The sequence below is a fragment of the Bidens hawaiensis genome, unplaced genomic scaffold (assembly GCF_021521415.1).
Source record: "Bidens hawaiensis isolate Kalapana, Puna unplaced genomic scaffold, B.hawaiensis_p1.1 tig00018610_1, whole genome shotgun sequence".
NCBI classification, from domain to species: domain Eukaryota; kingdom Viridiplantae; phylum Streptophyta; class Magnoliopsida; order Asterales; family Asteraceae; genus Bidens; species Bidens hawaiensis.
Window position 1 is genome coordinate 44,608 of NW_027492819.1, and position 12,396 is coordinate 57,003.

Genomic DNA, 12,396 nt, shown 5'->3' on the forward strand with positions numbered 1-12,396 from the left:
ATTGTTCACAATAAGAATCGAATACTTGACCTTATGGGGAAACATGCCGATTTTCGTGTGTGGCTGATTTTTTTAGACAGATTCCGATTCCATCACACATTTTGGGAATCAAGCAGCCCCATAATTTACCGGCAGTTGTTGCACTCGAGTCGTTAGAAAAACAGCCATAATGTGTAGGCCCTGATCTTTCATAGTTGTTGGGCTACCACAATTCATTACTGATTACACCCTTCTTATGTTCACATGGGCAAACACATAATGACACCTTTGATGGACTACACTGACGATACACCAAAGAGTCCATCACCTCACAGTTGATATTTTTCTCACCTAAAGAGTTAACACGCAGCCCATCATTCTCAAGTCCTAGAGGTGCATAAATCGGATTTTTTCCAATATTCAGTTTCGGATATGGAACCGGGTTCAGGTATAATCGGGTACTAAGAGAAATTGAGCAGGGTTCGGGTAGAGTACTGAGGAGAAAAACTCAACCCTATGTACATGGATGGGGTATGATCAGGTTCAGGTATAACCGGGCATTGCAATTGGTTATGTGTCCATGTATGTCTGGATACTAATACCCTGTTTTGGTTTTGTATTTGTTATAAATATTTAAATTCATTTAAAAATTAAATTTGTTTTGTAATTTATAAAAACTAGTAAACGGCATAACCGTTGCGGTGGAAGCGTTGATACATGCTAACCTGCGGCGCAATGAGATGTTGACAAAACATAAAGTTACTAAAGTTTGTTTGCGCTTTATGACATATTTGGTATTAATAAAATTCATATCGACGCGTAGATAAAAAACAAGGATGTGTCTATACAAAATCAAGTTGTGAAAAAACATTTTATATATATATATATGTATAATGTATGTATATGTAGGGTATGGATCTTGCGAGAAGTAATATTACAGCAAGAAGTGCAAGAAGTGAATGTATAACTCCATTAATCTCTAATTTCACTCCCTTTCATATGATGTTACATACATATACGTAGGTTTGTTGTATTTATGTCTTAATTACACATTCAAACCAACCTACAAACATATAAATGTACCGAGCCACATTCAAACCTATGTACCTACACACATACAAAGATACATACGCATATACAAACATACGTACCTACACACATACATATGCACCTACACAACGCACCTACACATAAGAAAGAGAGTGAAATTAGGGATTATTGGAGTTACACATTCACTTCTCGCACTTCTCGCTGTAAAAAAACTTCTGAAATGATCCAATACCTATATATATGTATATCATACTATATTTAACCATCTGTTTTGGTCGCACGTTGTGTGAGTGGAGTAATCCGCCATTGAATAAAATTAACTAATATTGAGACGTATGTAGAAACATTGGCGTTTGCATTTGAAATTTAGAGTAACGTTACGAAGTGAAAAATAAAATGTTGTAAATATATATAATTTGACCCAGATCGGTTTCGAACAAAATTTATACCAAAACGTAAATATTTGACCATGTCGCAATGGTATATTTGAAATTTAAGAAACATACTATTTACAAAAATAAAATTAGTCTAATATTAATTATAGAAATAATAAAATAGGTCAAAATGTTAAATAACGTTTACAAAGAATAGAATATGACAAATTAAAATCAAACTTCAAAATGAATTAAATTGTAACTAACTCAAGATGCTTTGCACACTTATGAAAAAAGAATTGGTTTATTTCATAAATAGTAAATTTTGTGAGATAACTATCATATGATTTTTAATATATAAGGGTTGTTCTCGAAATTATAGGGGGGCGATGTTACAATTTCATGGGCATAGGTAGGATTTTCACACACACACACAACAAAAATAAGATATCACATGGTACGACCGATCCACGTATGGTGACGCTAGGTCCGTCCCTAACATCATAACACATGATATATAAACAACATGACAACAATTATAAGATGAAACTTTAGCACAAAAAAACTTTCATAAGTGTAACATCAAAAGCAAACAACCACGAAAGTCAACAAATAATATATAGCAAACTATGACTCGTTGATCGATAATGAATTCGTGCATGTGATAAGAAAACGTAAACTATAAGATGCTTCGGTTAAAAGTTCAAAAGAACGAAAAGAAATACATAGTGTGTTCATTATGTCATCTCATAGGTTATTTCATCTTATAAATCTATAATCAAGTGATTAGTAACCTAAACGATAAATAAGTGATTTAACTAAGACATAAACCATGCATCTTACCCTATTAAATTGTTATCATCTATTGTACTGTTCTCCCATGGCCATGACAGAATAGTGTCATCATCTTCACCACCTAACCCAAATACACCATCTTCAACATCAAAATCCCAATTCAATACATCAAACGAACCCGTAGTCGACACACTTGAACCACCAATCTCCACCGGCTCACTAACACATTTCATGGCATCTTTCCCTTCATTAATCACACTCACCACACACTCATTTGCCACATGATCCATTGAGCCACCATCCTTAGCCATGGTTAACATTTCTGGGTCCATAATTTCAATAAAGCTAAGCATTTCATCTTCATAACTAGTGGAACATGAATTTACATTTACATTGGTTTGTTGTGTTGTGGGTTGTTGATCATATGATGCAATGAAGAAACACTAAGTGACCCAAGCAGATTACGGATAATCTTAGGGTTAAGTAGATGTTTCCCACGAGGGTTAGGTCCGGCAAAGATGGTTATTCTTCTGATGACCTGCAAAACATACACCGTGAGCTCGTCACTGAGAAGGGGGGGTACCTCCTTGTGACCACCCTCCGGCGTGAGAATCAGACTAGATCGCTCTGAATATAAATGTATATTAAGAGAAATAGCTAGAGCAGATAAGATATGTGATGGTATAAGATAGTATGTGATACCGTTCCAAGGTGTTGGAGTATTTATAGCCGAAGGTAGGTTTCCAAGCAGGTACAGCCAGCTGTATAATATTCCTATTCTACCAACTGTGGGCTATGCACGTGCCATGCTGGTGGTTGGTGGGTAGGCAGCGGCTGATAGTGACATGGTCGGCTGTGCACTATTCCTTTTCCACCAACTGCAGGCTATGTACGTGCCACGACAAGGGTTGGTGAGTAGGCAGCGGCTGATAGTGACATTTTGTACTAGAGCGTGCTCCTCGTCGTACTGTTGTCAGTGAGCTGTCACCCTGTGATTGGTTCATGGGCTGCTTTGGTCAGATCTTGTCTATTTTGTCCATACCTTGGCAGGTATAGTACAAAAGATCCTCCAGAAGCGTACGGACTGGCTCATTTGAGCGGGAGTATTCCCGCCTTGCTCATTCCTTCTTCAGGTGACATTACTGAATTATTGAGAGTTAGTGCCTTGTGCGTGTAGCCTTGCTATTAGTGCGGGGTAACCTTCCCTGATGGCTTGTATCCGCAGCTGCGGGAACAGGCGGGGTACTTCACCATTGGGAGGCTTTTCCTGCGGGAACAGCTGGCATACTGCGCGTAAGGTCTTCATCTCTCTGAGCATGGTGGGTCCTGCGGAACCAGTTGGTCTTTGCGCAGACGTCCCTCTTCAAGGTGAGTCTTGCGGGTCCCACTGGGCCCTGCTGGGACCTACCTCTTCACCACCTTAGGGTTAGTAATAGTTGATGATCTATAAGTTTTGTTAATCTTCATGTTGGACCGGCTAGTTCTGCCTTTGCGTTTGTTGACTGTTGGTATGACGGCTATGGGTGATGTGTTTGATGGTCGTCTTGATGGGAGAATTTTTCGACTGAGGTGCGAGTTCCAGTAGTTTTTGACTTCGTTGTCTGTTCGCCCGGGTAAGTGGGCAGCTATTTTAGACCACCTGACAAAGACAATTGGTTGATAGTCTATACAAAAATATATATAGTTCAAACTTTTTGTAATCTTTAAACTCAGTTTAGTATAATGTTGTCTATGATTTGAGCTAGTGCGGAGCTTGAGATTAAAATTCCATACAGGTGAGCCAACCTTGCCCAAGCTTGACTCACTTGTAAACTGGACCAATTTTGAACGATCTATATATTTTTTTAAAACTTGAAAACTAATCGGACGTTCATTCTAATTTTAGGTTTTTTTTACGGCTTTAGTGCAACTGGTTGCTGAAAGGCTTACCACCTACATGCAACCTACCTTACCCGACTTCAAATCCTAGAATAGTGATGTTCTCCCATATTAGTGGCATGTATATACGTTGAAGTCGAACCGTAATACCCCCCCCCCCCCCCCGGAGCTAGGAGATTCCGATAAAACTCTAGGCTACATGTATGATTCAAACCCTAATACACTCAATCACAAAGGGTATTCGCAACCGAAACGTGGTGGTAAATGCGAAGTTTACTACTAGTTAATTAGTATAAAATAAAAATAATAACACACTTAATTTTAATATGATAGTAATAGTTCAGGTGTCATTTTCAACACACAGGGCTTAAATAATGTAATAAATGGCATTAAAATGCATGGCCCCAATATTAGGCATAAAGTCTTACTTTTATACTAATTTTAGGCACATCAACTTTATTAACTATATGACGTCTATGATGTTGATATTTTACGGTTAGATTCGATTGAATATAACCACCTTATTTGTCTATAAGCGTGAATGAAATGGGGGTAGGTGGAGCTGGGGTCGGGCCGTCGGCGGGAACACAGCCTGATAGTCGTGGTTAGGGATGAGTCAATTCGGTATCAATATCGAAATTGGTATCGATTTGGTACCGTCTGGTATCGATTCGGTACCAACGTTTTGAGTTTCGATATCGATACGCTACCGGTATTTCCTGAATTTAATCTTCAATACCAGTATCGATCCGAATAATTCGGTACCGATACCAAAAATTTGTGATTTTCGTGATCGGGATTTTCGGTACCGTATGGTACCGATCTCAATATCTCATCCCTAGTTGTGGTACCGTAAAAAATACCGGATCAAGTGGAGAAGTTGAACATCCCACCCAAAGCAATGGTAATACGCCATTGTTAAACATTTCAATATTCTTTTAAAATAAATTAATAACTATATTTCATTTCCCCTGGTATACACAACTCAAAATACTTTTTACACAAAGCCTCCACATCTCTCTTACAATCATGTATCTAACAATTTTGTTACAAAATAAGTAGTGCAAATATAGAGTACCACAAATAGCGTGAACCGATGATGAAAAGGCAGCCTTGGCAACGACTTACATGGATGAATGAGTCAGAAAATAACATGGTCGAAAAGTACAAATTTTGGCGTTCATTGTTAGCTACATTCCAACAAATCTTGGTGAATCCAAGCGCACGATACACCAAATCAATTCCAAATGGAGTGATTTTAAATTCAAGGTTACCAGTTCAATCAACTTCAGTGGCGAAGCTTGGACTGAGGCACCAGGGGGGCGAGCTCAAAATGTATAAAAAGTTTCACAAACGAGTGGGGGGCGGACTCAAATTTTCGGCCAAAAAAGGCTAAACTTAGACTACGTATAAAATTTTCGGACAAAAACGGGTAAATTTACACTATTGGGCAAAAAAAATGGGGGCCGGGGCCACCCTTGGCCCCAATGAAGATTCGCCCATGATCAACTCTTCAACCGTGCACGTGACAAACAAGCAAAGATGAACACATTTGTCGTGGCCCTTCGTGAGTACACAACGAACCACCATAGAAATGGATTTGGTGATGTAGGACATCCTAAAAAATTATCCAACTGACAGAGGTTCCGGTTAAACATGACGATTATGACACCAATTCTTCTAATATTGATGTTTAATATTATTTGATGAATTTAGTATTTTATTTAATGTTTTAATGATCTTTCCATTAATTTTTAATTTTATTTGTATATCTTGTATAAGTTTTAATTTTATTTTATGTATATTTAATTGAACGGTGGGGTTCCGACACTTACATGAACGACAGAAGGGTGAAAATAAATGGGAAAGTGCCTAAAATAGTCAATTTTGACCCAAGTATCTCTAAATAGGGCAATGCTTTCGAAAAAAATTCCTAAAATGGTCATATTTTCCTGTTGGATCCGACGTAAACAAGAGCTGAGCCGACGAATTAGATGGGCCTCTAAAATCTCATCATGTGTCTTGATGTTTGGTATTTCGACGAAACACGAAGATAATCCGTCGCCCGGCAAAACTTGTTTCGTCTTCCAATGTGGTACTTTATCTTCCAATGTAATAGTTAATCTTCTACATCTTAAACTCTAAACATCCTTAACCAACCTCCATCTCCATCTTTTTTATTACTCCACATAATCTAGCAAATCCATAATTTAAATCGCCTAGTTTTATGAGTACACAACGATAGTGTTTGTTTTCCATGAATTACTTTTATTGTTGAGAAATCCGCGCAAGAAAGCTACGAACCCTTAAGTTCAATTCCGAGAAATTCAATGGAAGTTCAATCAGACGGATTCGACGGTAATAGAGTTTAAACCGTTGGACACGATGGTTTAATTTTTCGTTAGCTCCTTCACGCATTCGTCGGAGACTCGCCCAAAATGTCAGACCCACCCGAAAAAACTTAACATGTGGTGACTTTTGATAGGTTACATTAATCCGTCATATCAGTTATTGTTTATGTGGGATCCGACGGAATAATATCATTTTGGGAATTTTTTCAAAACGATAGATAAATTTAGAAATGTTTTGTCCAAATTGACTATTTTAAGAATTTTTTTTTTTAAATAAATTGGGATACAGATGAATCACTCTCTCTATAAGGATTAAAAAATGAGAAACCAAACCACAAGATCAGATGGTTAGTTGGAGTGGCTGGTTTGACGGGTTAGAATTGAGTTCTTTCTATTTGTTTTTACACTAGTTTGTATATTTGCTAGAGTAACATTTCTTAACCATTTTGCCCCAGTGATTATTGTGTATTCAAAAGTATATATGCTCACGTGCACCAGCCATTCGATGTTTTCTTCATCCTTTAATATCGATGCTACAAAGAAATCACCACAAATTATGTAGCACCACACGAGAAGTCATGGCCACCATCGCCACAACTTTCGTCAATTGGTACCACTATTGGTGACAAATTCGCACAAGCTCTTGCGGAAATTCGGCCCTGGATGCTCATGACGATGATTATCAAAGGCTATTGGAAGTCTCTGATTTTAGAAACGGAACCAGTCATTTGCAGCTTTCAGTCGCAAACCAAAATCGAAGCATCGGAAAGGCAATACTATTTATATAGTGGTGGTGGTCAACTCGTTAATTGAGAGTGACAACGTCCAATATATGATAGTTTAAGTTATTAAAATCCAATAATCCAGATAATGATTAAACTTACTTTGATATTTTATAACGTTAAAATAAATTAGTGCAAAATGTTTTGAATTTATAGTATTTTGGTACATGGTTAGGTTGGACATGGAAAACTCCAAGGAAAACAATTACTTAAAGATGTTTTTATGTATATTTTCATATTTTGAAACTGAATGGAATAATGGTTTGAAGAAATAATTATACTTCAAAATGAAAGACTAATGACGAGCATGAGAAATAACTTAGGTACAATGTTTTCCGAATTAGACATATATCATCGTATCAAGAACAGTCTACGCAAACCGTTTAGCTTCTATTGGGTCAGCGGGTTATGCTACCGACCGTATTATTAGATGTTTTTTACCTCGCAAGACTCATTTTGCTAACTTAGTAACTTTTTTTAAGTATTATAATTTTGTTTTTAAAGTCATATAATACTCGGTGACTTTGTGCATTGAAATAAATTAGGTTTCGGTGATACTTAGTCATCATGAAACCAGGACTCCATGACGTTTTGTTGTGACCATAATAAATGCAACCTAAATGTCACGATGTTTGACAAAATGTAATAAAGTTACTGAAAGAGACAAGTACAAGACAATAAGAATAACGACTTATGTATACAACTGATATTGATGTGATTTGACCTATGTATATGACAAGAATACATATTTATTATTATATTGTTGTAAAGTATATTGTATACGTACAACTAACTGAACCATGGTGTAATCAGTAACCCTATGTGTATTTAGTCGGACCGACATACAAGAGTATACTCAGAATCCTTAAAGTGTGACCATAATGGATTTTTTTATTAATGGGGTCCCAAATTTTTAGTTTACAAAATTTCCGGGTCGGACGTTATTCGGATCTCGTCGAGGCGATGACATAATAAAACACAGAAATATGGTGTCATTGGAAACGGGAAAGTAGAAAGAATCTAGATTAAAAATTAGATAGAACATAGACTTTTAATTCGATTTTATTATACCCGAAAAACATAAACGTAAGCTATATATGTGGTCTTACATACATTACCAAACATGAAAAACTAACTCTAACACAAATAAATTATTAATTATAATATACATAGACAAGATAAATAATAAAAGAATATGCAAAACTCATGTTACCATTATATATGTTGCATGGTGATAATGACAATATGAGATAAACTAACGAAAAACACAAATACCTTAACTAAATAACTAATATTGACTAGGATATAAAAAAACAACAAAACAAATTATGGTGAGGCTTGAAACTGCAACTTCTCAAAGGAAAATCAAGAGACTTTCCACTACACTACTTCAGCCTTAACAATATAGATTCCAAGTATTTATATTTATGGGGTATTTACAAAATTTAATATGCCGTCTCTGAGTAATCTTTAAAAAATATTAGTGTTTCGGAACTCCGATTGATTCTATGTGGATCCGCCCTATATATAGGCCGTGGGGTCAATGAAAACTGTAATTTTCCATTGACTAGAGATTTACTTACCACGTATATTATTTATTTTTCAATGGAAAAATAAATAAATTTTTTTATTTATATATGTAATGCATGCTATAGTTTAATTTTTTTATTTATATATGTAATGCATGCTATAGTTTTGTATACAATTGACCACAGATTTACTATTGCATTTGAAAAACATAGTGAAAAAAATAGTGTTAAATAAATTCGATTAAGAACTACACTTGTTCTTTATAAACGTTTATTGAAGAGCGTATTGTTTACCTTTTGTTGGTAATGATTACATCAAGATTAGTTTTACTATTGCAACATCATTATTTATAACACCTGTCAGATGTCGAGCTTAAAGACACGAGCACCAACAAACCAACCCGTAGAAAAATTACTGGGTAGTCGATCCGCCATTGAGGGTCAGGTTAGGTTACGATTCTTCAACAATTTCAAGACACTTAACACACGAAACACTAGTACAAAACTGACTTTGTGTGACGATCCAAACCCAGAATGGAACCCTTGTGGAATTGAAATAAAATGTTAAGTAATTAAGAGATAAATTAGTACTAACCTGTTACCTAAAGATGCATGTAGATAGGCTATGATCTGCTCCTCCTCCTTAGATATATTACCTCTTTTTAAATCCGATCTCAAGTAGTTAATCCATCTCAGTCTACAACTCTTTCCGCATCTCAACAATCCTAAAAAATACATAAATATTACGTATAACTACATGTTAAATACAAAATGATGGTGTAATTACACATTCAATTCACATAAATGTATAAACGTACCGGCATTTTTTGGTAAAGATTTCCACGAGCCTTGACCATGAACCCGGATGTAATCGTTCAGTATCGCGTCTTCTTCAGCTGTCCACCTTCCTCTCTTCAACCCAACTTTCTCACAACACGGGGCGCGTCCCATATTTGAAGCAAAATGTTATATGGTGTTACACAATGTTACGTACGATATGGTATGGGGGGGGGGGGTGTTTGATATTTATAGACAAAGGTACTTTAAGTAATTGAATGAATTATTATTATTTTGTTTGATTGTAATTTGTAAGTATATAATAAATGAAAAGGAAAAGTAAATGATGTAACAAGTGAGTGAGTGTGTGTGTATGTTTGCGGTGTTATAGGTCGCCACGGTTAACGTTTGTACATGTGAGGACCAAGTTTGTCGTGACTTCTTACGTATCTAGAGCTGGTGACGGGGCATCCATCTCCCACGTTTTCACTCTCCACCGGCTTTTAATTTCTAACTAATGTAGCTGATCTTTAAACCCCTAATCCAAGGAGAGTGTTTTTGTAATTTCTTCCAACTTTTTTTTAGGGTTTTATCTATTAGACTAGTGCTGAAATTAACAGCTCAATATTCAATTCTTCGTTATTATTATTTGTAATGGGTCCAATGAGTGAATGAGACCATGTGTAATTAACATAATATTTCCTTAAAACGAGTAGGACATGTAGAATGATACGATCATCTTCACTTCTTGATTATAATACAAACAGACTTTTTTTACAAGGAAAGTAATTAGTTGATCAGTTTATCTCTCAATGAAAACACCAAACTGATAGAGATCGATTCGAGATTGTTAGTATCCTATCCACACCGACTCATAGAGTGTGTTATGCTCAAAAAAAGAACTATGAACTTTTGGAACGATTTTCTAATATTATTATTTCTCGAAGTAAATATTACAATATATTGGAAAACGTACAAATGCATATAAACATGAAAAGATAAATAACTACAAAAATAATAAGGAAACAGGATAATATCATAATATATAAATTTAATGAATTGCTTTACTTGCAAAGAGAAATATTTTGTATCATAATCAAGAACGTACTACGTCAAGCATGAATAATATTAGCATCGTATCATAAAACATACTAAAAGTTACCAAAAAAAAATGCATTATTTTCTTGTTTTGTTTGAGCAGTCAAAAGTTAAAATATCGTGATCTACCTGGACCATCTTGCTCCATAATTGAGTGTCAACTGTCAATTTAATTTTGGCATGCATCTACCCCACTTAAAGCATATTTTCACATAATTACAAAATTAACATAACATAAAGAGAAAAATACGACTATAATGAAAAGGTCCTTTGTAGACACGTACGTTAACTTCAAAATCGAAATCCTAAATTCTAAATATGGACAAAAGGTTTAGCCTATCAAATCTTACACTACACTGGTATCAGTTGAAAAAAAAGACACCGACAGACGGATCTCTCAATATTTAGTTGAAGGTGGTTCTTATTAGGAAAGTAATAACTGTGGGATACTCTATAAATAAAATGATTTGAAATTATTTCTTTCTCCTTAATAGTTCTTGTCCGTGATGCATTGTCAGTAGGGGTGTTCTTCCGGTTTTTCAGTTTCAAAGTTTTAAATTTTGACCGGAAACCCAACCTAAATCTCTCACGGGTTTTTCGGGTTCGAGTTTTTTTGGGTTGGGCTAATCGAGTTTCGAGTATCATAGAAAAAAAAACACAAAACCAAATTTTTTTAAAAAAAACTACAATGGTAAAATTAAAACAACGTATTTTTCTTTGCTTATAACACAAATAATCAAATAATAAACTAACCTAACTAGATAAACAATTCAAAAGAAGAGTAAAACTAACTCAAACCATAATCGTATTCAATCGGGCGTGTTTGGTTGTTCGATTACGGTTGCTATTAGTAATAAACGAGAAACATAAATTAATAATAACCAATCGATCCATAATAGTTAAAATGACAATAGTCGATTAGAGCTAGATTCTGATAACTCTAGTGACTAATACTTAGCCTGTTATACATAAAAATATATTTAGGAGGTCGATTCTTAATGTGATACATGCATGATCATGATAAGGATTGTTGTGTATGTGATCGAAAACAACAAGATAATGGTTTGTAGGAATGGAGGAGGCCGATTTTTGGGGTGTGGAGGTTATATGGTGATGTCGACATGCTTGGCTCTTGGATAGCAAAGATGATTTTAAGGTTAGCGATGTTTCTTAGGTTCATTAATCAATCTTTGCTCTCGGTTGGTGACATGGTTACTTGGTGGAATATATAGGTTTATCGATCCCAAAGTAAATAAATACTTTAGCCTGGATCGTGCTTATAGAGTTATAGATCAGACTTAGACTATGGGTATATTTGGCAAAGAGCTTTTAGGGATTTTTAGGAGCTTTTAGTTACAAGCTTTTAAGAAAAAACTCATATTTAGGGTATGTTTGGCAAAGAGCTTTTAGAAGCTTTAAGCTACAAGCTTTAAAGAAAAAGCTCATATTTATTGAAAAGTCTTGTTTGGTTAGAGTAGCTTTAAACTTTTAGGTTAGGAGAAAAAACTTGAAGCTAAAAGTTCCAATTAGTAGCATTTAGAAAAAGCTACAAGCTTTTAGTATTTCAAAATTTACAATTTTGATACTTGAACTTTCATCACCTTTTATTAATTCATATAATAGTTATATATTTAACCCTTATTCAAAACCAACCATCCCCATGAATTTGTAAAAGACCATAACTGTTTCATACGTTAATATTTTTTTTAAAAAATTACATCATAAAAACGAGCATTTTATTCTCTTTAATTTGAGTATCATATTGTTATACTTTGTTACCTTT

General features: G+C 35.1%; 1 pseudogene across 1 annotated transcript; it reads right to left on the reverse strand.

Moving 5' to 3' along the window:
• Nucleotides 1-2,221: 2,221 nt before the first annotated feature.
• Nucleotides 2,222-9,712, reverse strand: LOC143556531 (transcription factor MYB111-like; annotated as a pseudogene). Its single transcript, XR_013139385.1, has 4 exons — nucleotides 9,557-9,712; nucleotides 9,334-9,463; nucleotides 3,615-3,837; nucleotides 2,222-2,641 (listed from the first exon to the last, which is right to left on the reverse strand). The product of XR_013139385.1 is annotated as a transcription factor MYB111-like (transcript).
• Nucleotides 9,713-12,396: the final 2,684 nt, after the last annotated feature.